This window comes from Equus asinus, chromosome 2 (genome assembly GCF_041296235.1).
Source record: "Equus asinus isolate D_3611 breed Donkey chromosome 2, EquAss-T2T_v2, whole genome shotgun sequence".
NCBI classification, from domain to species: Eukaryota; Metazoa; Chordata; class Mammalia; order Perissodactyla; family Equidae; genus Equus; species Equus asinus.
Window position 1 is genome coordinate 64,745,135 of NC_091791.1, and position 22,688 is coordinate 64,767,822.

Sequence of the window (22,688 nt, forward strand, 5' to 3'; positions counted from 1 at the left end):
TCTTTTCTCCCTCTGGAGTACCTATAGTTCTTACATTGCTTTTCCTAATTGACTTTGATATTTCTGGAGAATTTCTTCATTTATTTTCAGTCTTAGTTCTCTCTCCTCCTCCATCTGAAGCATTTCTATATTTCTGTCCTCAATATTGCTGATTCATTCCTCCATAATATCAGCTCTATTGTTCAGGGAATCCATATTCTTGTTTATCTCATCCAATGTGTTTGTCATTTCCAATATTTCTGACTGGTTCTTATTTATAGTTTCAATCTCTTTGTGAAGTAGCCCTTGAATTCATTGAACTTTCTATCAGAATTGTCTTGTAATTCTTTGAGTATTTTATGATAGCTATTTTGAGTTCTCTGTCATTTATTTTATGTTTCTTTTTAGCTTTTGAACGTACATCATAATATATTTCCAACTCTGTGCAGATTACATCATATTCACCACCCAAAAACTAAGTATACCCCATCCCCTCACATGTAAGCCTAATCACCCCTTTTCCCCTACCTCCTTTTCCTATGGTAACCACCAATCCAATCTCCAATGCTATGTGTTTGTTTGTTGTTGTTTTTATCTTCTACTTATGAGTGAGATCATACGGTATTTGACTTTCTCTCTCTGACTTATTTCACTCAGCATAATACCCTCAAGGTCCATCCATGTTGTCACAAATGGCCAGACTTCATCATTTCTTATGGCTGAATAGTAGTCCATCATGTATAAATACTACATCTTCTTTATCCATTCGTCCCTTGATGGGCACCTAGGTTGCTCCCAAGTCTTGGCTATTGTGTATAATGCTGCACCGAATATAGGGGTACAAGTATCTTTATGCCTTTGCGTTTTCAAGTTCTTTGGATAAATACCCAGCTGTAGGATAGCTGGATCATATGGTAGATGTATCCTTAACTTTCTGAGGATACTCCATACTCCTTTCCATAGTGGTTGCATCAGTTTACACTCTCACCAGCAGTATACAAGTGTCCCTTCTCTCCACATCCTCTCCAACATTTGTTGTTTCCTGTCTTGTTAATTATAGCCATTCTGACTGGAGTGAGGTGATACCTCATCGTAGTTTTGATTTGCATTTCCCTGATAGCTAATGATGTCGAGCATCTTTTCATATGCCTGTTGGCCATCTGTATATCTTCTTTGGAGAAATCTCTGTTCAGAACCTTTGCCCGTTTTTCAATTGGATTGTTGTTTTTCTCGTTGTTGAGCTGTATGAGTTCTTTGTATATTTTGGATATTAACCCCTTATCTGATATATGGTTTGCAAATATCTTCTCCCAATTGTTAGGTTGTCTTTTCATTTTGTTGATGGTTTCCTTTATTGTGAAAAAGCTTTTTAGTTTGATGTAGTCCCATTTGTTCATTTTTTCTTACATTTCCCTTGCCTGGTCAGACATGGTACTTGAAAATATGCTGCTCAGACTGATGTCAAAGAGCGTACTGCCTGTGTTTTCTTCTAAAATTTTCATGGTTTTGGGTCTTACATTCGTCTTTAATCCATTTTGAGTTTATTTTTGTGCATGGTGTAAGGAAATGGTCTACTTTCATTCTTTTGCATGTGACTGTCCAGTTTTCCCAACACCGTTTATTGAAGAGACTCTCCTTTCTCCATCGTATGCTCTTGGCTGCCTTGTCAAATACTAGCTCTCCATAAATGTGTGGGTTTACTTCTGGGCTCTCGATTCTGTTCCATTGTTGAGTGTGTCTGTTTTTCTGCCAGTACCATGCTGTTATGCTTAGTATGGCTTTGCAGTATATTTTGAAATCAGGGAATGTAATACCTCCAGCTTTGTTCTTTTTTCTCAGGAATCCTTTGGCTATTTGGGGTCTTTTGTTTTTCCGTATAAATTTTAGGATTCTTTGTTCTATTTCTGTGAAAAATGTTGGAACTTTGATAGGCATTGTGTTGAATCTACACATTGCTTTAGGAAGTATGGACATTTTAATGTTAATTCTTCCAATCCAAGAGCACGGAATATCTTTCCATTTCTTTGTGCCTTCTTCGATTTCTCTCAACAATGTTTTATAGTTTTCGGCATACAGATATTTCACCTATTTGGTTAAATTTATTGCTAGGTATTTTATTATTTTTGTTGCAATTGTAAATGGGATTGTATTCTTAATTTCTATTTCTGCTACTTCATTGTTTGTGTATAGAAACACAATTGATTTTTGTACATTGATTTTGTATCCTGCAACTTGGCTATATTCCTTTATTGTTTCTAAAAGTTCTTTAGTGGATTCTTTAGGGTTTTCTATATAGAAAATCATGTCGTCTGCAAAGAGTGACAGTTTCACCTCTTCTTTTCCAATATGGATCCCATTTATTTCTTTTTCTTGCCTGTTTTCTCTGGTTAGGACTTCCAATACTATGTTAAATAAGAGTGGTGACAGTGGGCATCCTTGTCTGGTTCCTGTTCTTAGAGGGATAGCCTTCAGTTTTTCTCCATTGAGAATGATATTTGCTGTAGATTTGTCATATATGGCCTTTATTATGTTGAGGTATTTTCCTTCTACACCCATTTTATTTAGAGTTTTTATCATAAATGGATGCTGTATGTTGTCAAATGCTTTCTCTGCATCTATTGAGAGGATCATGTGATTTTTATTCTTCATTTTGTTAATGGGGTGTATCACGTTGATAGATTTACAGATGTTGAACCATCCCTGCATCCCTGGAGTGAAACCCACTTGATCATGATGTATGATCTTTTTAATGTATTATTGTACTCGATTTGCTAGTATTTTGTTGAGGATTTTTGCATCGATGTTCGTCAGTGATATTGGCCTGTAATTTTCTTTTTCTCTGTTATTCTTGTCTGGTTTTGGTATCAGGATAACGTTGGCTTCATAGAATGAGTTAGGAAGCCTCCCCTCCTCTTCAATTCTTTTGGAAGAGTTTGAGAAGGATAATTATTAAGTATTCTTTGAATGTATGGTAGAATTCAGCAGGGAAGCCATCTGGTCCTGGACTTTTATTTTTTGGGAGTTTTTTGATTGCTGTTTGATCTTCTTACTGGTGATCGTCTACTTCTTCTTGGTCCAGTTTTGGAAGGTTGTATGTTTCTAAGAATTTATCCATTTCTTCTAGATTATCCAATTTGTTGGCCTATAGCTTTTCACAGTATTCTCTTATTATCTTTTGTATTTCTGAGGTGTCCATTGTAATCTCTCCTCTTTCATTTCTGATTTTATTTATTTGAGCCTTCTTTCTTTTTTTCTTAGTGAGTCTAGCTAAGGGTTTGTCATTTTTGTTTATCTTTTCAAAGAATCAGCTCTTGGTTTCCTTAATTTTTTCTATTTTTTTAGACTCTATTTCATTTATTTCTGCTCTGATTTTTATTATTTCCTTCCATCTGCTGATTTTGAGCTTTGTTTGCTGTTCTTTTTCCAGTACCTTTAGATGGGCTTTTAGATTGTTTATTTGGGATTTTTCTTCTTTGTTGAGGTAGGCCTGAATTGCTATCAACTTCCCTCTTAGAATCGCTTTTGCTGTATCCCACAGATTTTGGCATGTCATGTTTTCATTTTCATTTTTCTCTGGGAATTTTTTATTTCTCCTTGGATTTCTTCATTGACCCAATCGTTGTGCAGTAGCATTTTGTTTAATCTCCACATTTTTGCGGCTTTTCTGGTTTACTTCCTGTAGTTGATTTCTAATTTCATACTTTTGTGGTCAGAAGTGCTGTATGGTATTATTTCGATCTTCTTAAATTTATTGAGACTTGTTTTTTGCCCTAATATGTGATCAATCCTGGAGAATGTTCCATGTGCATTTGAAAAGAATGTGTATTCTGTGGTTTTTGGATGGAATGTTCTGTATATATCTACTGAGTCCATCTGGTCTAATGTGTCCTTTAAGGCCAGTGTTTCCTTACTGATCTTCTGTTTGGATGATCTATTCACTGGTGTAAGTGGAGTGTTAAAATCCCCTACTATTATTGCATTACCGTCTATTACTCCTTTCATGTCCGTTAATAATTGCTTTATATATTTAGGTGCTCCTACGTTGGGTGCATAGATATTTACAAGTGTTATATTTTCTTGTTGGATTGTTCTCTTTATCATTATGTAGGGCCCTTCTTTGTCTCTTGTTACAGTTTTTGTTTTAAAGTCTATTTTGTCTGATATAAGTATTGCTACCCCTGCTTTCTTTTCTTTGCCATTTGCATGGAATATCTTTTCCCATCCTTTCACTTTCAGTTTGTGAGTGTCTTTAGGTCTGAAATGTGTTTCTTGTATGCAGCATATACATGGGTCTTGTTTTTTGTCCAATTGGCCACCCTATGGCATTTGATTGGAGCATTTAGTCCATTGACGTTTAAAGTATCTATTGATAAATTCCTATTTATTGCCATTTTGTTACTTTTTTTCTGGATGTTTTAGTAGTTCTTCTCAGTTCCTTTCTTTTTCTCTTGCTCTCTTCCCTTGCGGTTTGATAGCTATCTTTAGTAATCTGTTTGATTTCTTTTGTCTTATTTTTTTCTTGCTTATTATAGGTTTCTGATTTGTGATTACCATGAGTATCCTATATAATATTCTATGTATATAACAGTCTATATCGAGTTGATAGACTCTTTAGCTCAACCTCTTTTTAAAACTTCTACTTTTTCACTCCCCTCCTCCCACATTATATGTTTTTCATATCATATATAGTCTCTTGTTTAGTGTGTGTCTATCCATTACCCTCTTGTCATTGAAATAGGTGATTTTAGTACATTTGTCTTTTAACCTTCATATTATCTTCCCAGGTAGTTGATCTGCTACCTTTATTATATTTTCACCTTTACAAGTGATTTTATTGCCTGTTTTTTTGTTGTTGTTGTTTTTAATTTTTGATAATTTTTTTATCTCTATTTGTGGTCATTGCTGTTCCACTTAAATAATTCTCTTCCACATTTCTTGTAGAACTGGTTTCTTGGTGATAAACTCCTTTAATTTTTGCTTGTCTAGGAAGCTGTTCATCTCTCCTTCCATTCTGAATGACAACCTTGATGGATAGAGTATTCTTGGATGTATGGTTTTTCCTCTTAGCACTTTAAATATGTCATACCATTCTCTTCTCACCCGTAGGGTCTCAGCTGAGAAATCTGCTGATAGCCTGATGGGTTTCCCTTTGTATGTCACTTGTGGCCTTTCTCTTGCCATGTTTAGGATTCTCTCTTTATCTGTAATTTTGGACATTTAAATTATCATATGTCTTGGTGTGGGCCTCTTTGGGCTTATCTTGTTTGGAGCTCTCTGTGCTTCTTGAACTTGGATATATATTTCCTTCCTCAGGTTAGGAAAATTTTCATCTATTATTTCTTCAAATAAGTTTTCTGCCCCTTTGTCTCTCTCTTCTCCTTCTGGGACACCTGTAATCCGAATATTAGCACACTTGATATTGTCCCAGAGTTCCCTTAGACTGTTCTCATTCTGTTCTGCTTGGGTGATTTCCCCTAGTCTTTATCCTAGCTCTCTGATCCATTCTTCTGCATCCTCTACTTTGCTACTGAGTCCCTCTAGTGAATTTTTCACTTCCAGTATTGTATTCTTCATTTCTGATTTTTTTTTATATCTTCCAGTTCTCTGCTGATGAGCTCACTGTGTTCATTCAGTCTTCTCCCAATATCTGTGAGCATTCTCATGATATTTTGTTTGAACTCTTTGTCAAGTAGGTCACTTGTTTCAGTTTCATTTAGTCCTTTTTCTTTGGTTTTGTCCTGTCCCCTTGCTTGGAAAGTATTCTTTTGTCTCCTCATTATTCCTCTTTCTCTGTGCTTATTTCTATGTGTTAGGTGAGTTGGCTATGTCTCCTGATCTTGGAGAAGTGGGCTGCATATGAGATGCCTTATGAGGCCCAGCAGTGTGCTTCCCTCTTGTCACCAGTCCAGAAGATCCAGAAGTGACCCCTTTCTGGGTTAATTGTGTCCTTCTTCTATGGCAGGGTTGCTCCCACTGCAGGTACCCAGGGAGTCTAGTCTTTCCTTCACTGGCCAGCTGTTTGTAAATCCGGGCTTATGAAACTTGAATTCATATCTGTTACCATTTATTTTTATTTCTAGGATTTCCATATGGATTTTTCTTATAGTTTCTTTCTTTCTTCAAAAATTCCCCACCTGTTTATTGTTTATGATCATTGTCTACCAGTTTTACTGGAGCCTTTAACATGTTAATCATAGTTATGTTTAATTTCCTCTCTAATGTTTACAACATCTGGTTCACCTTTGCTTCTGATTCTGCTGATTACTTTGTCTTTTGCCAGTGGGTGCATTTTTGCTTTTTAACATCTTATCACTTTTGATTGAGTGGCAGACATTATGTATAAACCAGTAGCCACTGAGATAAATAGTATTTATACCTAGAAATGGGCAAATTTTTCTGCGGGGCCATTAGTGTGAGGATTTAGTCAGTGGAGTTAGGACTTGAGGTGGTTTGGGTTTTATTGTTTCTGATGTTACCTGCAATGTATTCTCACTTTAAATTTCCTAGCATTACCTTGTGTTTAAGTTGGGGGCTCTGGATGGGATAGGGCTTCTCAGTGCTCCTGTTCCACCTTCAACTGTCGCTTTCCCCATGCTCCTGTGACACAGGATGATGCCTCTCCATGCTCTTACCCATTCTCTACTTATGCTGTTGTTCTCTTCCTTGCACTCTTCTAATTTATTTTCTTATAACCTCTCTCGCTCTCTCTTTCTTCTTCTTTTTTTTTTTTTTTGCTGAGGAAGTTTGTCCCAAGCTAACATCTGTGCCAGTCTTCTTCTGCTTTGTGTATGGGATGCCACCACAGCATGTTTGATGAGTGGTGTAGGTCCACGCCTGAGATCTGAACCCACGAACCCAGGCTGCTGAAGTGGAGCATACCAAATTTAACCAATATGCCACAGGGCCGGCCTCTAACTTTTCCATATTTTTGTTGAGCTGAATATGTAATTTACTTACCCCCATTGTTTCATTTTTATTAAAGGAGTATTTATGGCTATGCAGTTTACTTAAATCATTGCTGTAAATATATTCATAGATTCTAATTATTGGTGATGCCATTATCATTAATTTTTACAAATTCTACATTTTCAATTTGTATTCTCCCTTTATATGAGATTGTTTTTCAATTAAGGTAGAAGTGCTTTTGGGTTTTTTAGTTTTCTTAATGGTATCTAGGTGCGTTTTTGTGTCTGCATAGTGATCAGACAGTATTATTTATATTTCTACTTCAAGAAACTTAACTGCCTATTTCTTTGTGACTTAATATAGAATTAATTATGTGATGATCCGTAAGTTTTTTAGAGAAAGGTATATTCTCTGTTATCAGTGTGTTGTGTGTGTGTTTGTCTACTTGAAGCCTCAGGATTTTTCCTTTATCTTCAAAGTCCAATAGTTTTATATAATACGTTTCAGTGTTGATCATCCTGGGTTAATTTTCCAAGAATTTGACAGGCCCTTTCAATATGTAGATTTAAGTTTTCTTTTATTTCTGGAAAATAGTATTGAATTAAAGTTTTAAATATTAGCTGTGTTCTATTATTTTACTTTTCTTGTTGTGGGCCTCCAATTATATGCATGTTATTTCTGCTTTGCCTGTCTTCCATTACCAACATTTTTTCTCTGACTTCTTCCTTTTTTCTTTACCTCTTTTACATTCTCTTGGCTATTTCCAAACTTTATTCAGTACCATTTATTAAATTTTCATTTGGATCTATTTTCTCCTCACTTTCTTGTAATTTAGTCTTCATTCCTAAAGTAATTTTGATTATTTTTTCTTTTCTTTCCTTGGTTCAGAGAACTATATTTTCATTTTTTCCTGATTTTTATTTATTTATGGTTTTGTTTTTGGAATTTCTGATTCAAGATGATTTTTCATGTTTCCAAATGTTTGCTTGTGTATATATTTAACTACGGTGTTGTCTTGCAGGTTTTTTCTGTTTCATGGTTATTTTTTTGAGAGAGAATTTTCATCAACTGAAATGTGTTTTCTTGTTTTCTGATGTTTTATAACTTTGAATAGACTTTTTTATCAGCTTCCATTGATTTTTTTTAAAGATTTGTTGATATTTACAAGATGTCTAATTCAATGCCACCCTCTTCTGCCAGTGTGACAAAGTCCAGTTCTTTAGTGGATTTTGTGTCTGTGTGTGTGTGATGTGGGGGAGACCGTCCATGGCCTCTATTTTGGGGGTAGTTTTTTGCTTGTTTTCTTGCAGAACCCTGAAATCTTCCATTTTGCTTCTTTTCTCTTTCACTATTCAATGGTAAAAGGAGTCCTCACTCTTCCCTCTTCCTGAAGCCATGATTTTCAGAAAATCCTCTTTCAAATCATGTATACTTTTAAGGCCTTTCAAGGACCTTTCTTGTCAGTAATGATCACATCTGTTAATAGACTTTTTTAGTATTTTCACACCTAAAGTAAACTTTGCCTTTCTGACTATTGTTTTAGAAAAATATTTTGTTTTTCATGTGGTTTCTGCAAGCTACTTTTGTCCATATTAAATAGCTTTTGGTGGAAGCATGAGTGACAGCTCACTGGGATTTGGTAAATGTTATTTCTGCCGTTATTTTTAGGTTTGATACTTCTTTATTCTGGCTATGCTGAGAAAATGGGTTTTATGTAGTTTTATTTGTTCTTCTTGTTGTTCTCTATTATTTTTATAGGCTATATGGAAAGTGTAGACCTGGGTAGCTGCTATTATTTTCAACTACCCAGAAGTCTCCTATGTACCGTTGTAGTACAACACTCCAATTTTATATTCAAAGGTAAAAATTTTGAGGTTGTATGGGTAGTATACTCAAAGTCATGCAGCTTGTCAGTGACAGAAGCTGAGAACAATAGAGTATAGTGCTAAAAGCCCAAACTATAGGATAAGATAAATGTGGTTTTAAATACTGATTTTCTAGCTGTGTGATTATGCATGACATTTAACTACTCTAATCCCTCCATATCCTCGCCCAACAACGAGGGATTATAGTACTTACCTCGTGGTTCTTTAGTGAAAATTAAATGAGATAAACTAAAAAGAACTCTATAGTACATCTCTAACATGATATGCCTCAATAGACATAAATGGAAGCCCCCTTCACTAAAAAAATGTTTTCTTCACAACTTTTTTTCAGAGCTCTACAATATCCTGCAGCCTATCTAGTCAGAAAGAGCTTCAACCAATCCAATCTTGGCTTACTGCAAGGAAGAGTTAAGTTCATCCTAACATGAGAGTATTAAATGTAGCCCAAATATTTTCAAAACATCATAAATAATATCTCAGAGTCAGAAGGGAACATGAGAGTCTAATCTATTAGATGTTTAAATCCCTCCACAAGATCTTCAGCAGTTGGTTATTCATGTCATCTTGTAGGTTTCCCGTCACAAACAAAAAATCACTATTTCCTAAGCAGCCTATTTTTTGTTTATATTTTTGGTATCTGTGGTTGTACAGATGCCTTTTCTTAGGCATGGGTTAACCTGACATCTCCTTCCCTTCTAGTTCCATCCACTGGATCCAGTGTAGCCAACTAAAAGTCACTATAATAATTCTACTTCCCAGCGCCCTGAGGGCCTCAGAAATACGTCTGGCTCACTGGAGTTGTTATTTGAAACCTAGTGCTCCAGTAAGCCTGTCTTCCTTGATTGTGGAGCTTTCCTTGTTTTGGTGGTTGATTCTGCTCTATTTGCAGAAATAACTAGGCTTCTGCATGATTGTCCCGAACATAGGTTGCAGGATATTTTTCCAAGTTTTCTAAGTATACCAGATCCCTCTCAGAAATGCTCGTTTTGGATCTTCTCTAGAATCCAGCCCTTCCATACAGCAGAGCATCTATGGCAGTGATTTCTTTTTCTGCATCTTAGAGGGCATTAGTTAGTTATAGGATATAGACATGTGCCCAGGAGGGCTCAGGACTAGTAACAAAAGCTATTGTTTCTGATTTTCTCTCACACTTTCTCTCATTCACATTGTTTTGAAATGGATTCTCTTATTCTCATTCTCACTCTTCCCATTCCTGGCAGTATTTTGTTCTATTTGATTGAGTAGATCAATAATATAAACTGATGAGTTGCATAGACACGTGATTCAAATACACAGGCAGCTTTCATCAAACAAGTTTGGAATGGCCCCAAGTTTTAAAAATAGTTACAAATAGATTTGTCATGGAACCCCATTTTAGCAGCAATCATGTCAACAAAATAGTCAGAACATCGTCTAGTAGACTTAGGTTACCTGTATAGCTACTGTACTCATCAGTCTGCTATAATGCCCCTGATTTCAAATATAATATTTTTCACCACTTCAAGCCACATCATGAATTTTTCATTCAGTCAACACAATCACCAAACCCACAAAGCAAATGATATTCTTGTTTTCCCAAAGCAGTGATTATCGTCCACAAAGTTGTGGTATTGTTAATAGCCGTAGTAATAATAATAATGACAGATAGCTTTTATTAAGTACTGTGTGCCCACTGGGCTAAATACTTTATGCTCGTTATTTAATTTAACCATCACAACAACCATATACATAACCCATAGGCCATGCCTTTTCCTAAATTTACCACAAAATATCTCTTTCTCTTCACCAAACTTCTTGAAAGAGTCTCTACTTCATGACTTTCCCCAGCAACCCATTGGAATTTGGCTACTGCCTCACCACTATTGAAACTGATCACCAACAATCATCTTATTGACCACTTCAAAGACTTCTCCTTATTTCTTATCCCACTGAACCTTTTCTGAAGCCTTCAACATTGTTGACCGTTCACTTGTTCATGCAATTTTCTAATGATTATTATTATCCCCATTTGACAGGTGAAAACGTTGAGGATTCCAGGGGTTGAAGAACTTGCTCAAGCTTACACAGCTGTTAAGTGAAAGAACCAGGTTTGCCAAATTTAGAGTTCAAGCTCTTTACCCCACTAGGCAATCTCATATCCCCAAACTGAAACTTCATACTACTTAACCAATTCTACTCCAAAGACATTCACTCTCACTCCATCTGGGAAAGCCATCCCTGTGGCTATACTGTGTGGACTTGAGGTTCCAAGATCATAAACTAAAATCATGACTTACTAATCACAACAGTCCCCATGTAACCATGCCTCCTTCTTGGATGATGTTAGTATAGTTCTCTCCAATTCCCTCAGTTGTCTTCTCCCTGGTCACATTGCTGCATTTTTCCCTGTCAACCCCAGAACCAGATAGAGACAGACCTAGTTACTCTATTTATGAATAATTCTCCTCTGTTGCAAAAGAGTATCATTTTAGCAACATCTTTAGTGTTCTTACATTTCATATTCCTGTCCATTCCATTTACCTCTTTCCGTAAGTCCAACACTCCACTTCTGCTTCTTCACTCTCAACAGATGATGGAGGCTTTTACTTCTTTAATAGAAGCCATGGGAGTATGAAATAAGTATATTTTCCTCCCTACTTATTTCTACTCATCCTCATCTTTCCACATCTACATCTCAAACGTAGCTACATTTAGAATCCCATCATAAAAATTATAAAATTCTCAATATCCAGGCAGAACTCTATACCAATTAAATTAGCATCTCTTGGGGGTGGGATCCAGGCATGGATATATTTTTAAACCTCCTCAGTTGTTTCCAATGAACAGTCATATTCATGGACCATTGCTCTAATTGCAAATATTTCTAGAGCAACTTCCTAAACTATCTGATTAAAAGAATCACCTGGGATGTTTACTAGACATTCAGATCCCCAGGTCCCTGAGGTGGAAACAGAGGGAAAGGCCTGTATTGGGGCCCAAGAATATATTTAACAAGTACCCACACGTAATTCTTCTTTACAGGTTAATGTAGGAAACACTATCCTAGACTTTTCTGTAGCTCCTCTCTAATATTTTCACACTCTATTGGCTTCTCTTCTGATCTCAAATATCTTTAAGTATTTCTCATTCTTAAATCATCTTCCCTCTCTATATACCTTCTAGAGTTACCAACATATCTCTCATCCCTTTTTATCATCAAAAGTCTTGATCGTGCCTCCCATTTAGTCCTCACCCTAACCTCACCAGGTTAATCTGGTTTCTATTCACATTACTCTTCTAACCCGGAATTGCCAACAATTAGCCCAAAGGATTTTCTGTTCTGTTTGGTGCTTAACTAAATTCATTTCCCCATAGCACTTGTTGTTAACCATCCCTTCACTTCAGAACTGTTATTCTCCCTTGACTTTCCTCCAGCTTCTCTGAGTAATCCTTCTCTGTCTCTTACAGGGAGTCAGCTCTCTCTGTCCTCTCCATAAGAATCTTTCATAGGATTCTGTTTTTCTCCCAGTTTTCCTCAGACAACTGCTTTTTGGGTGTTCTCATCCATTCCCATGACTTCAGCCACAGCTACATATTGATCAGTCTCAAAGTGTTATGTCTAATTCTAAGCTCTACCTCATTACATTCAACAAGCCACCAGTTAACATGTAGGTGATTTCAATTCATCATGCCCCAAAGTAAACTCAGTATCACTGCCTACATCACCTTCTGTTTTCCCCACCTCTGTTAAAATCACCCTGCTTTGAATTGCCCAGCTAGAATTCTTGGAATAATTCCTGGTGTTATTGATTATATCTGAGTTTATATGAGCCCTTATATTAATAACCTCCTTACACTGGCACCACACCAAAGTGAGGAACCATCTCCTGCTCACCTGGCCTGAACGATTTGTCCAACTATGTATGCAGCCCTGCTTTCTGACCTCCACCAACACTGATGAGCTTCCCACCTCAGTAATCCAATACCTCACTCCTACCTTTGGACCTTCTTTCATGGTGATATTCTTGGCTACCCTCTTAGACTACGTGTCTCCCTTGACTGTGCTGCCTTAGTTAGCCCTGTGAAAATTCTTCTCAAGGTCATACACTCCTCCAAGACTAACTTTCTTGGAACAGTTGCCAAGGTAAACCTTCAGCCATGTTTGCCCTATCCCGCAGAGTAGGCTCTTGATAGATCCTGTTTATAAACTGTTTCTCACATTTTTGTCCTTCTTTCTATTCCCTGATCGACCCTAATCCAGGATTTTATTCTTTTTTCCTGGGACTATTATAACAGGCTCTGCCTAGTCTTTCCTTATCTCCACACAGCCATGTGATTGCACTATTTCCTGCTTAAAGTCATTAATTGCTTTTTATTACCTTTAGTTGAATAAATCTGAATTCCTTAGCTTGTCATACAAATCCCTTTATCTGTTCCCCAAGTACCTCTCTAGTCTTTTCGGTAGCTAGTTTGTCTCCCAAAGTCTTCTTCCCTTTGCCTTGGCCCTCTTATTTCACTTGTCTGTTTCCGGATCTCCCTCTGTCCCTCCCTTCTCTCTCTCACCACACACACCCCCTCCTTTCTCTCTCTCATCATGCACACACACATGCACACACACACTATAAACCCTGACCACACTGAATCTGTAATGCCCTTATCCACTCAGAGTTTCTTGAATGTGTAGCCCCCAAATCTCCTGTTTTCAGTCATTGTCTCTGACCTCTTTTGCCCTAGGAAGAATCTATTACTTTCATGTGCGTGTGTGTGTTTTTAAACTACGGCACCTAATGTATTGTATTATAGTCATGCACACAAATAGCTGTCTTCTCCACACACTGCACGTTCTTCACATGCAGGGACTGGGCCTGTGCCATCTTTTTTCTCTAACAGCTAGTCCTATACCTGACAAATAGAAAGCACTCCATGAATGTTAGTTGGTTGAACAGAATTGATACAATCTTTTTGGTCAGGGGTCTGAAAACTGCAGTCAGCAGGCCAAACTCAGTCCACACCCTGTTATTGTAAATAAAGGTTTTCTTGGAATACAACCACTCCTACTCGTTTACGTATTGTCTGTGACTCTTTTCATGCTACAATGGTAGAGTTCGGTAGTTGCAACAGAGATGATAAGGTCCACAAATCCTAAAATATTTACTATCTTACTCTTTACAGAAAAAGATTTGATGACCCCTGCTTTTGGTCATTGAAGAGTATCCTTAGTAAATGTTAAGTGTAATTTTACATATAAAAGCAAAATTTTCATTCTTTTATTTTTCTTGAGGAAGATTAGCCCTGAGCTAACATCTACTGCCAATCCTCCTCTTTGGCCCTGAGCTATCATCTGTGTACATCTTCCTACATTTTGTACGTGGGTTGTTGCCACAGCATGGCTTGATAAGTAGTGCATAAGTCGATGCCCAAGATCCAAAACACCAATGCCCGGCTGCAGAAGCTGAGTGCACGAACTTAACCACTATGCCACCTGGCTGGCCCCTAAGATTTTCATTCTTGATGTCATTGTTCTAATTTGTTCATGCCAGATCCCATACCTTTAATTGTGTCAAGGATAGAATGTTCCAGTAAGAGAGAAAAAAAATTTCTGTCCACGAATCTCTGAACTGCTCATTTTCTTCCTTGGGAATTTTGTTCTCCTGCCATGAGGCACTTCCCTTATTTTGCTGAACCATCGATGGTTTGGAAAACATTGCTGTGGAATCATGGGCTTAGAAGATTTAAAATAAGGTAAAATATTTCTCCAGGGAAATATATTAAAAACTCTGTGTATTTATGGCTTTCCTGAGCCCAGGTTCATAAGCCTACAATAATCAGCTAGAGCCACTGGGGAGAGTAGCCTTCCCAGCTGATACAGGGAGGGGCACGTTCAGTGAATGCCTTGTATCCATACACGTTGCCTTGGCAGGGTGTTAATGGGATTACCCACGCTTCATTTGGAGAAGGCTTGGCCCAGAATATATATCTGGATTGTACCTGAATATGAAAGGAAAGCTTCCTCCATCATAAACATCCCTAACATAGATGTTAAAACCTTGGGTGCCTTTGTTATGGTCCTTAATTCTGTTAATCGCCCTGGGTAAAGATTAGCTGCTCTTGTCAATTTAATTCAGCTTCAAACAAAGCAACAAGGTCACTATTTTTTTCCCTGCTCTCTCTCTCTCCCTCTCTCTCTTTGCCAGTAAATAGGATTGAGTTGTCATGTAGCTCTAATAAGCAGCGCAGGGAATCGTTAGTCCACCTCAACGCCCTGACTGATGGGCACTTCACTTCAATCATCTGCCTGAGCAGTAGTGGCCCAGTACTATTGACACTGTGTCAGCTGCGAGCAAAGATGCCTTAATCGGCCTCGACACGCTCTGCATTGATTTGACAAGTTGCTGTAATGACCTTCTTGTTTTTCTGAAGGATTACTGTTTACTCGGGAGGTGCTGCTGACTAAATGTACTGCATTGTCATGGAAACGCTGATAGTGGAGGCTGCCTCCCCACTAGGCCTGGGTGGAGGGTGACATTGATAGGAGACTCTGAATATTTCAATGAACTGGTTGGTCCCAATAGCGATAATTCCAGCCCATTAATCAGACCTACTCTGAAAAGCCAACTGGAATTAGGGCCCAGCCTTGTCAGGTCCCTTGTAAAAGACAGTTTGCTACAAAACTCATTAATTTCCCCAAAATTCATATTTAGGTTTCCATTGTAGTGAGAAAGTGCTGTTCATTGTGACCAACTCCTGAGTGCACTTGGAACTTAGTACCATTTACATGTCATTGAAGGAGGCTGTGTCTTCCCTCACAGACACCCCTTGCATTAGAAAAAGGGATCAGAACAGAAGGAAAGGAAACACCACTTTGAGCACCTACCACGTAACTGGCAATGTGTTAGCACTGTTACATTTATGAATTAAAGTAAGAATTGCTCTATAAATGTTAGCTTCCATTATTATCTTATTTCATTGATTCTAGGGTACACCATTTGCCCATCTTAACATTTCTGAAATCAGGTACATCTTATAAATCAATCCCAGTGTACGTTTGTTGTCAGCCAGATAGCAGTTGTGACATAGTTGAGAGAAAACGTTCTGTTGACATCTTCTAGTAAGAACAAAAAACAACAGCATCAGAGTCTTAGATTCAATATTGCAGATTTTTGCAATGAGTGCTTTATACAGATTACTTCTTGGATCCTTCAAAAATCTTGTACAATTACATATTGCATTTGGTTGCAAGTAACAGAGACCCAATTACAGAGGACTAGACACAAAAGGATTTATTGTTTTCTCAAATAACAGGAAGTCTAGATATAAGAGGTTGCTAGCATTATTTCAACAGCTCAAGGATGTCAGAGCCAGTGTCTCAGTAATTCTCTTTTGTCTTTTCCTCATGAACTCAAAATGGCTGCTGAAGCTGAAGACATCACATGCTAATTGCAGATAGAAAGAAGAAATAAAGGTAAAAGAGTATAGCTCTCAGCTGCATCAGCCCCCTTGAAGAGGATTTCTCTACATCACTCTTAAGAATTTCCACTAATAGCTCATGGACCACACATATCTGCAAGGAAAGCTGGGTATTTTTAAAATCATAGCATATTGCCACCCCTACCGAAGCTTGGATTATGTTACTAAGGAAGATGAGCAGAATGGATATTGAGCAGACAACTCTGACTAACCCTATGAGCAAGGTATTACTATACGCCCATTGTTCAGATGATAAAATTGAAGCTAAAAGAGGTTAAGAGGTTAAACTCTCACAACTGTCTCATGAAGTAAATATTCCTATTCCTATGTTAGAAATAAAGGATAAAGCAAGCTTACAGAGATTAGGTAACTTGCCCTCATTGTCATAAGTCTATCTTACTCTAGAATTTTAGCACCATGTACGACACCACAAGTCACTCTACAGAGGGCTTCTATTCGATGGCAAGATAATTTAGGGATAGAAAGAGGAACTGGGCTAGGAAACACAACTGAGAGTATGTTTTTCTTCTTCTTCCAGGGATCTAGCCAGTCATGAGAAGAACCCATTTTCATGGGTGCCTGTGATTTGTTTGATGTTTATTAAGTGTGCACAGAACATCTGGCTGTTTTTCCAAGACTTCTGAATGGAGACCATCTGCCCATCTTTCACTGCCTATTTTAAGGCTTATTGGCCATGCAAGTATTTTATCTCTTTGGCTCTTGTTGACTCATGACTTCCCTGGGAAAGTCCTGCATGACTTCAGCTGTGATTTAGAGAATGCTTAGGAAAAAAAGTAGTTGAGGCCTAGCTGGAGGGTAAGGGATTGGAAAGTCTCAAGTGTGGTAAAATAGGGAGAGATGATTATGTCAGGTGATCTGAGTCAAGGTACTTGGGTAGCTAAGGTGGGGTGAGGGTTTCTACTTCCATTTCCCCTTTTCTATGGCAGTTGCCCTCCCCAATCTACCCCCAACAACACACATACCCTTCCATGTGGTTCTGATGGAAGTGTTAATCATGGAACCCCATTTAGTCCCTTGGCCCTAAGCTGAGCTCAAGTGACCAGGCTAGACCCAATGTGTAAGCAGGTGCAGTGATCAGTCCAGTGATCTGGGATGTGATCAAGTAGGGCCAGTTAGAAACCTCCCTGAGAGCCTACATTTTGGCACTGAAAGAATATTTCTCCTCCTTTTAGATCATGAGCCATTAGCATAAAGGCCTGGGGATGTTAACAACCATCTTTCTCACCACCTGGAAAGAGCTTATCTGAGAATGAGACATCATACGGTGGGAAGTGAATTCAGACATGGCAAGATAGCCAGAGCCTCAAAAATATTATTTGAGCAGCTGGATCTAGCAATGCCTAAAGCTACATATCCTATAACCCATTTCAAACTAGGTCAAACAAAGCAACAGCAACAAAACATAACAACAAAGGAAATCATTGTCTGGTGTAACTGGAAAGTCATTAGCACTTTTGATAAAAATGATCTGGACTAATACTCTAGGAATGAAGCACCATTGCTAAATAAAGCCAAGGCATAGCCAACTGAAAGGTTTGAAGGAACATAAACAGGGCAGTTATCCAAGACCGCCTGAAGGACAAGTAAGGAATGAGCTGAGAAGAATGATTCAGAACCGAGTTTAAGAACGTGGAAGATGAGATATAACTTTCCTTCACACAGTGACTATATATATGTATACACACACATATTTTATGTATATTCAAACATACACACATATATATTGTATAATCTCATGGATGTGTGTGTGCTTGTGCGTGTATGTGTATATATATATACACCGTTACTTTTTAGATCTATTTGTGTGCTGTTGTGATGGAATTAGTAGTGCTTGTACACAAATTTGAATTTTCTTATGGGTCTTTTTTTATCATTTTCTAAAGCAACAAATAAGAAAAAAGTTCCCACCATAATCACAAAAAGGTCAATGAATTTTTTGGCTGTGGTCTGGTGGCTAACTGAAAACTCTCCCCATCTCTTCTCCCAGAAGAGAGCCTCAGAAACGTAAAACTCACGCAGAGTCTCCAGTTCTTAAACTTCCTTCTTTAGACTGTTTCTTGTAATGAGCTCACAAATTCAATAATAATATGCATATTGGAGTGGAATCAATTGTGTCATCCTTGTGTAAATTTTTCACTATTAACATCATATATTTATAAATATTCTCATGGGAGGACAAGTGCATATTTCATACACCATGCTAGATGTGCTTTCTACACAGGTTGTCAGAAGACAAAATACAGTCATATATGAAATGTCCAATTAGATCATATGTGACTCAGTTAAATAAATACTAAGATGACAGACTCTAACAGTAATTCACTGTAAAGTTGCTAATGGACTGTATGTTGTCTGTTACACCCATATTGTGTTACTACTACTCAAATTAAAGGTTGAAGAAGTTAAATTTGTGTGTCCCTTTAAATTGAAGGATGGTTGAGCATAATAAAAGAATACCTATACACCAGTATATGGTGGCATGGTAATATATAAAGCCAAGTTAAATGGGGTAGTCACCTGAATCAGCAACTAATGATGGCCAAATCTGTGGTTAACAAGACAGGATCCTGAAATGTATCAGGTTTAGAGAGACAGGGAGAAAACATTAACAGTCCTGCTGATCAACATCTGATGAGGATTAAAAAAAAGTTCATTGGATCTTGCTAACTCACACCTAAAAGGAAGTGTCACTTTTTTGTATTAGCAGTGGTTGCAATGTTTGGGAGAATTAGAACTCCTTATCCACATTCCTTATGCCACATCCCCACCTATGTCATCCCAGGATAACTGACAGATGCCCTTTTTTTTTTTTGAGGAAGATTAGCCCTGAGCTAACATCTGCTGCCAATCCTCCTCTTTTTGCTGAGGAGGACTGGCCCTGAGCTAACATCTGTGCCCATCTTCCTCTGCTTTATATGTGGGACGCCTACCACAGCATGGCTTGCCAAGCAGTGCCATGTCCTTACCTGGGATCCGAACCCATTAACCCTGGGCCGTCAAAGCAGAATGTGTGCATTTAACTGCTGCGCCACTGAGCCAGCCCCTGCCAGATGCTTTAAGGTACTCTATAAAGCATACTTCCTGGCAGAAGGAGAGAAAACTGAAACTATAATTGACATTTCAGAGCTTAAATGATGGGTTGAGGGGTGTTTTTTGTTTCGGGGTTTTTCTTTTAGTTTCTATCTTGAAAGATTTGTGCTAGTCCACCATTCCAGTCCAGAATTGTATCTCATTTAGAGAGCAAGATAGTAATATCATGCCTCTGCTGAGCCTACAACCAACTCACTGACCTATGTAAATTCAGCCCACTCCTTCCCCAACAGAATCTTAAGCCACGAGCCTCATAGACCGGAGTTTTGCATTTGGTACCCAGGGCTGCCCCAACTATTCTCTTCTCTGTCCCTCTCTCTCCCAGTCCACTTTGAGTTTACTCCACTCCTCTCTTTCTCTTTATGCTGTATTTTTACACATTCCTAATGACCACCCACTTAGGTACCCACTGTCACCTTCTACCCCTACGATATGGCTCCTAAAATTTTGATGTCCATTTGTTATTGGGGCAGTAAAACGGTTCTGGAGAGAACGTATGTGTCTACCTATATGAACCCTGAGGCAACCATCACATGGACTGAAATGAACTTGTCAATGAATATCAAATTGGATGTGTGTACAGATGCTCCTGGACACAGCTGTGTGTACATATGTCTGTCACAGTCTGGTGATTATAAATAGCAGTGACTTCTATGCAGGAGGAGACATCTATCAGGGAATAGACCCCAGGGTTGAGATAGACCCCTCTACTCCCCCTACCCCAGCCCGGGCCATGGATAACAAGTAGACATCCTGATAAACTCCTCTCTATGACTGTATTCAAGAGCATTATGACAGTAATAAATTACCTTTCCTGCATACATATTTGCATATTAATAGGAGCCACTTGGTGATCCAATAGATTAAAAGGAATGCCACAATAGTTGGATTTGGAACCTCTTGAGCAAACAGTGGGACCTTCCAGTTCATCTCAAAACCACCTGCAGAAGCAGTCACCTATGTGATCACCGTAAAGAGCTGGATTTTGTCACAGACAAAGCCACATCATTGACTTGTGCATGTTTACTATTCTCAGTAGCAACTGAAGCATGAGGTCTGTCCAGCCCAGGCAAATTCTCCAAGAGAAGATGGAGGAAGGACATGTAAGTGATTGGAAATCTGACTTGCCTTTCATATCAAAAGATGACTTCACTTTTTGGAAGCAACAAACCCTATGTGGTACCTCAGTGGGATTTTTAGTGAGGAGTAAACCCTCTCCCGGATTGGGTGAGAGCTCTGTGAAATTTACCCAGCCCCTGAGTTGCCTCTTCGGCACCATCTCCTTTCCCTCACTAGCAGTTACCATTCATTGTGTGGTCTCACCCATCAGACTAGTTGTCCTTCAGAGCAGAGAATGAGCCTGTTGTTGCTTATATCCTTTGTGCCCAGGATGTGTTATTGGGGAAGTTTCAAGCCTGATTGACTGATGCCTAGTAGGGGCTCAATAAATATCTATTGAATGACGGGGCCAGCCCCGTGGCCAGGTGGTTAAGTTCACACGCACCACTTCAGCGGCCCAGGGTTTTGCTAGTTTGGATTCTGGGTGCGCTCATGGCACCGCTCATTAGGCCATGTTGAGGTGGCGTCCCACATGGTACAACTAGAAGGACCCACAACTAAAATATACAACTGTGTACTGGGGGGTTTTGGGGAGAAGAAGAAGAAGAAGAAGAAGAAAAAAAAGATTGGCAACAGACATTAGTGCAGGTGCCAATCTTAATAAATAAATAAATATCTATTGAATGAATGAATGATTCAAATGTGATTGAGAGGCTGGGTTATAAGGTGGTCAAATGCCAAGACTCTGGAGCCAGACTGTACAGGATCAAATCCTGGCTATGTGGCCCTAGCTACTCAGTCTTTATGCTTCCTGGAAAAACAGGCATGGTAATGGCCCCAATTTCTTAGGCTTGGCAGGTGGATTCCATATGTTAACACTGGTAAAGTACTTTGAACAATCCACGGTATCTAGTAAACAGCCACTATTAAGCATAAAAAAGGACTTTAATTCTGACGTATTCGTGTTGACAGAAGGATTTCGTTAGACTTCCCCAAAGGATATGTGGAATTAGAATCTGGAATGTGTGTGCGTGTGTGTATATATGTGTATATATATATATATATATATATATGTGTGTGTGTGTGTATATATATATATATATATATATACAGACATATACAGATAATCTCCTGATTCTATTTCTTGGAACTTTTTAGCACAGTGTCTTGAGAAGAGCTTCTTTTGATGATGTTGTTTTCCACCTAATTAACAGTGTTTATGAATTTGGAGCAGAGTCGATGAGAGCAGGGATTTGCTGAACAGTCTCTCTCTCACCCTCCCCTTCTCACCTCTCCCTTCTTTCAGCCCCCTTCTTCTTTTCTCTCTCTTTTTCCTTTTATTTACTGTGTCCCTCTTTCCCCTCTTTTCTTTCTTACTGCCTTTTTATCCATCTCTGCCCACCATTCTGTCCACTCCCACACTAAGGACTTCCTCTTTCTCTTCCTATCTCTCCCCCAGAAGCTCTGGATCTATCACAACTGGTTTCTGGCAAAACTTTTAAATGCTACAAAGAATTTGAGATATACAAGATTTATAAATGACTCTTAACTGCCCACAGTTTTTAGCCCAAATTAACATGCTAGGAAAGTGTCAGGGGAAAAGAAAAATTAATGTAAACAAAGCCCTCAAAGTTATTTTCGTTCACCAAACCTGAAACCGAGCTTCTTTTCCATACTTTCAGCTGAGGGCATCTTGTTACAAAGCTGTCCGCCAAGCAAAGGCAGGAGGGGCCGCCCGGGTGCCATCTTTGGTGTTCCCGGTGTCTGAAACCACCAGCAGAATGCCAATCTCACAGGGCACGCAAAGCAGACAGACTGCAGTTAGCTAAGCTGCTGTCTTGCATCACGTGTTTCAACCACCCAAGCAGCATAGTGGAGACCTATAATGGAAAGAGCTAGTGATTTCCCTGTGTCTGGAGACTAAGTCAGCCCCCCGCATGTACTGCAGAGATGATTCTGATGTTAGGTGGGAGATTAGACAAGATTCCTTCAACGTGGAATTTCTATGATTATGTTAATTCTTGACTCCAAACTCTTGTTGGAGGGAACTGAATTTCTGCTGTACTTTAGGTTAACCCACCTAACCCCTCTAACCACGGATGTCTTTCTTAATGGTCAGCATCCTCTCAGTCCTCTGGCAGACAAACACACTTCCTCTGGGTTCTACCTTAGCCCTGTACTCTTTCTCAAGCATAAACAATAAGCCAAATACCTCCCTCTAAAGTGGCCAAGAAGATTGCCCACCAAAGCCAGCTGATGGTGGCTTATAGGCTCAGATGGGAGTATGGCTCGACATAAGAA

General features: G+C 38.6%; 1 long non-coding RNA gene across 1 annotated transcript; it reads left to right on the forward strand.

The window, feature by feature from the left end:
- The first annotated feature begins 8,025 nt into the window (after positions 1 to 8,025).
- Positions 8,026 to 21,413, forward strand: LOC139041142 (uncharacterized). Its single transcript, XR_011495868.1, has 3 exons — positions 8,026 to 10,858; positions 16,168 to 16,441; positions 16,756 to 21,413. It is a non-coding gene; the product is annotated as an uncharacterized lncRNA (long non-coding RNA).
- The last annotated feature ends 1,275 nt before the right edge of the window (positions 21,414 to 22,688 follow it).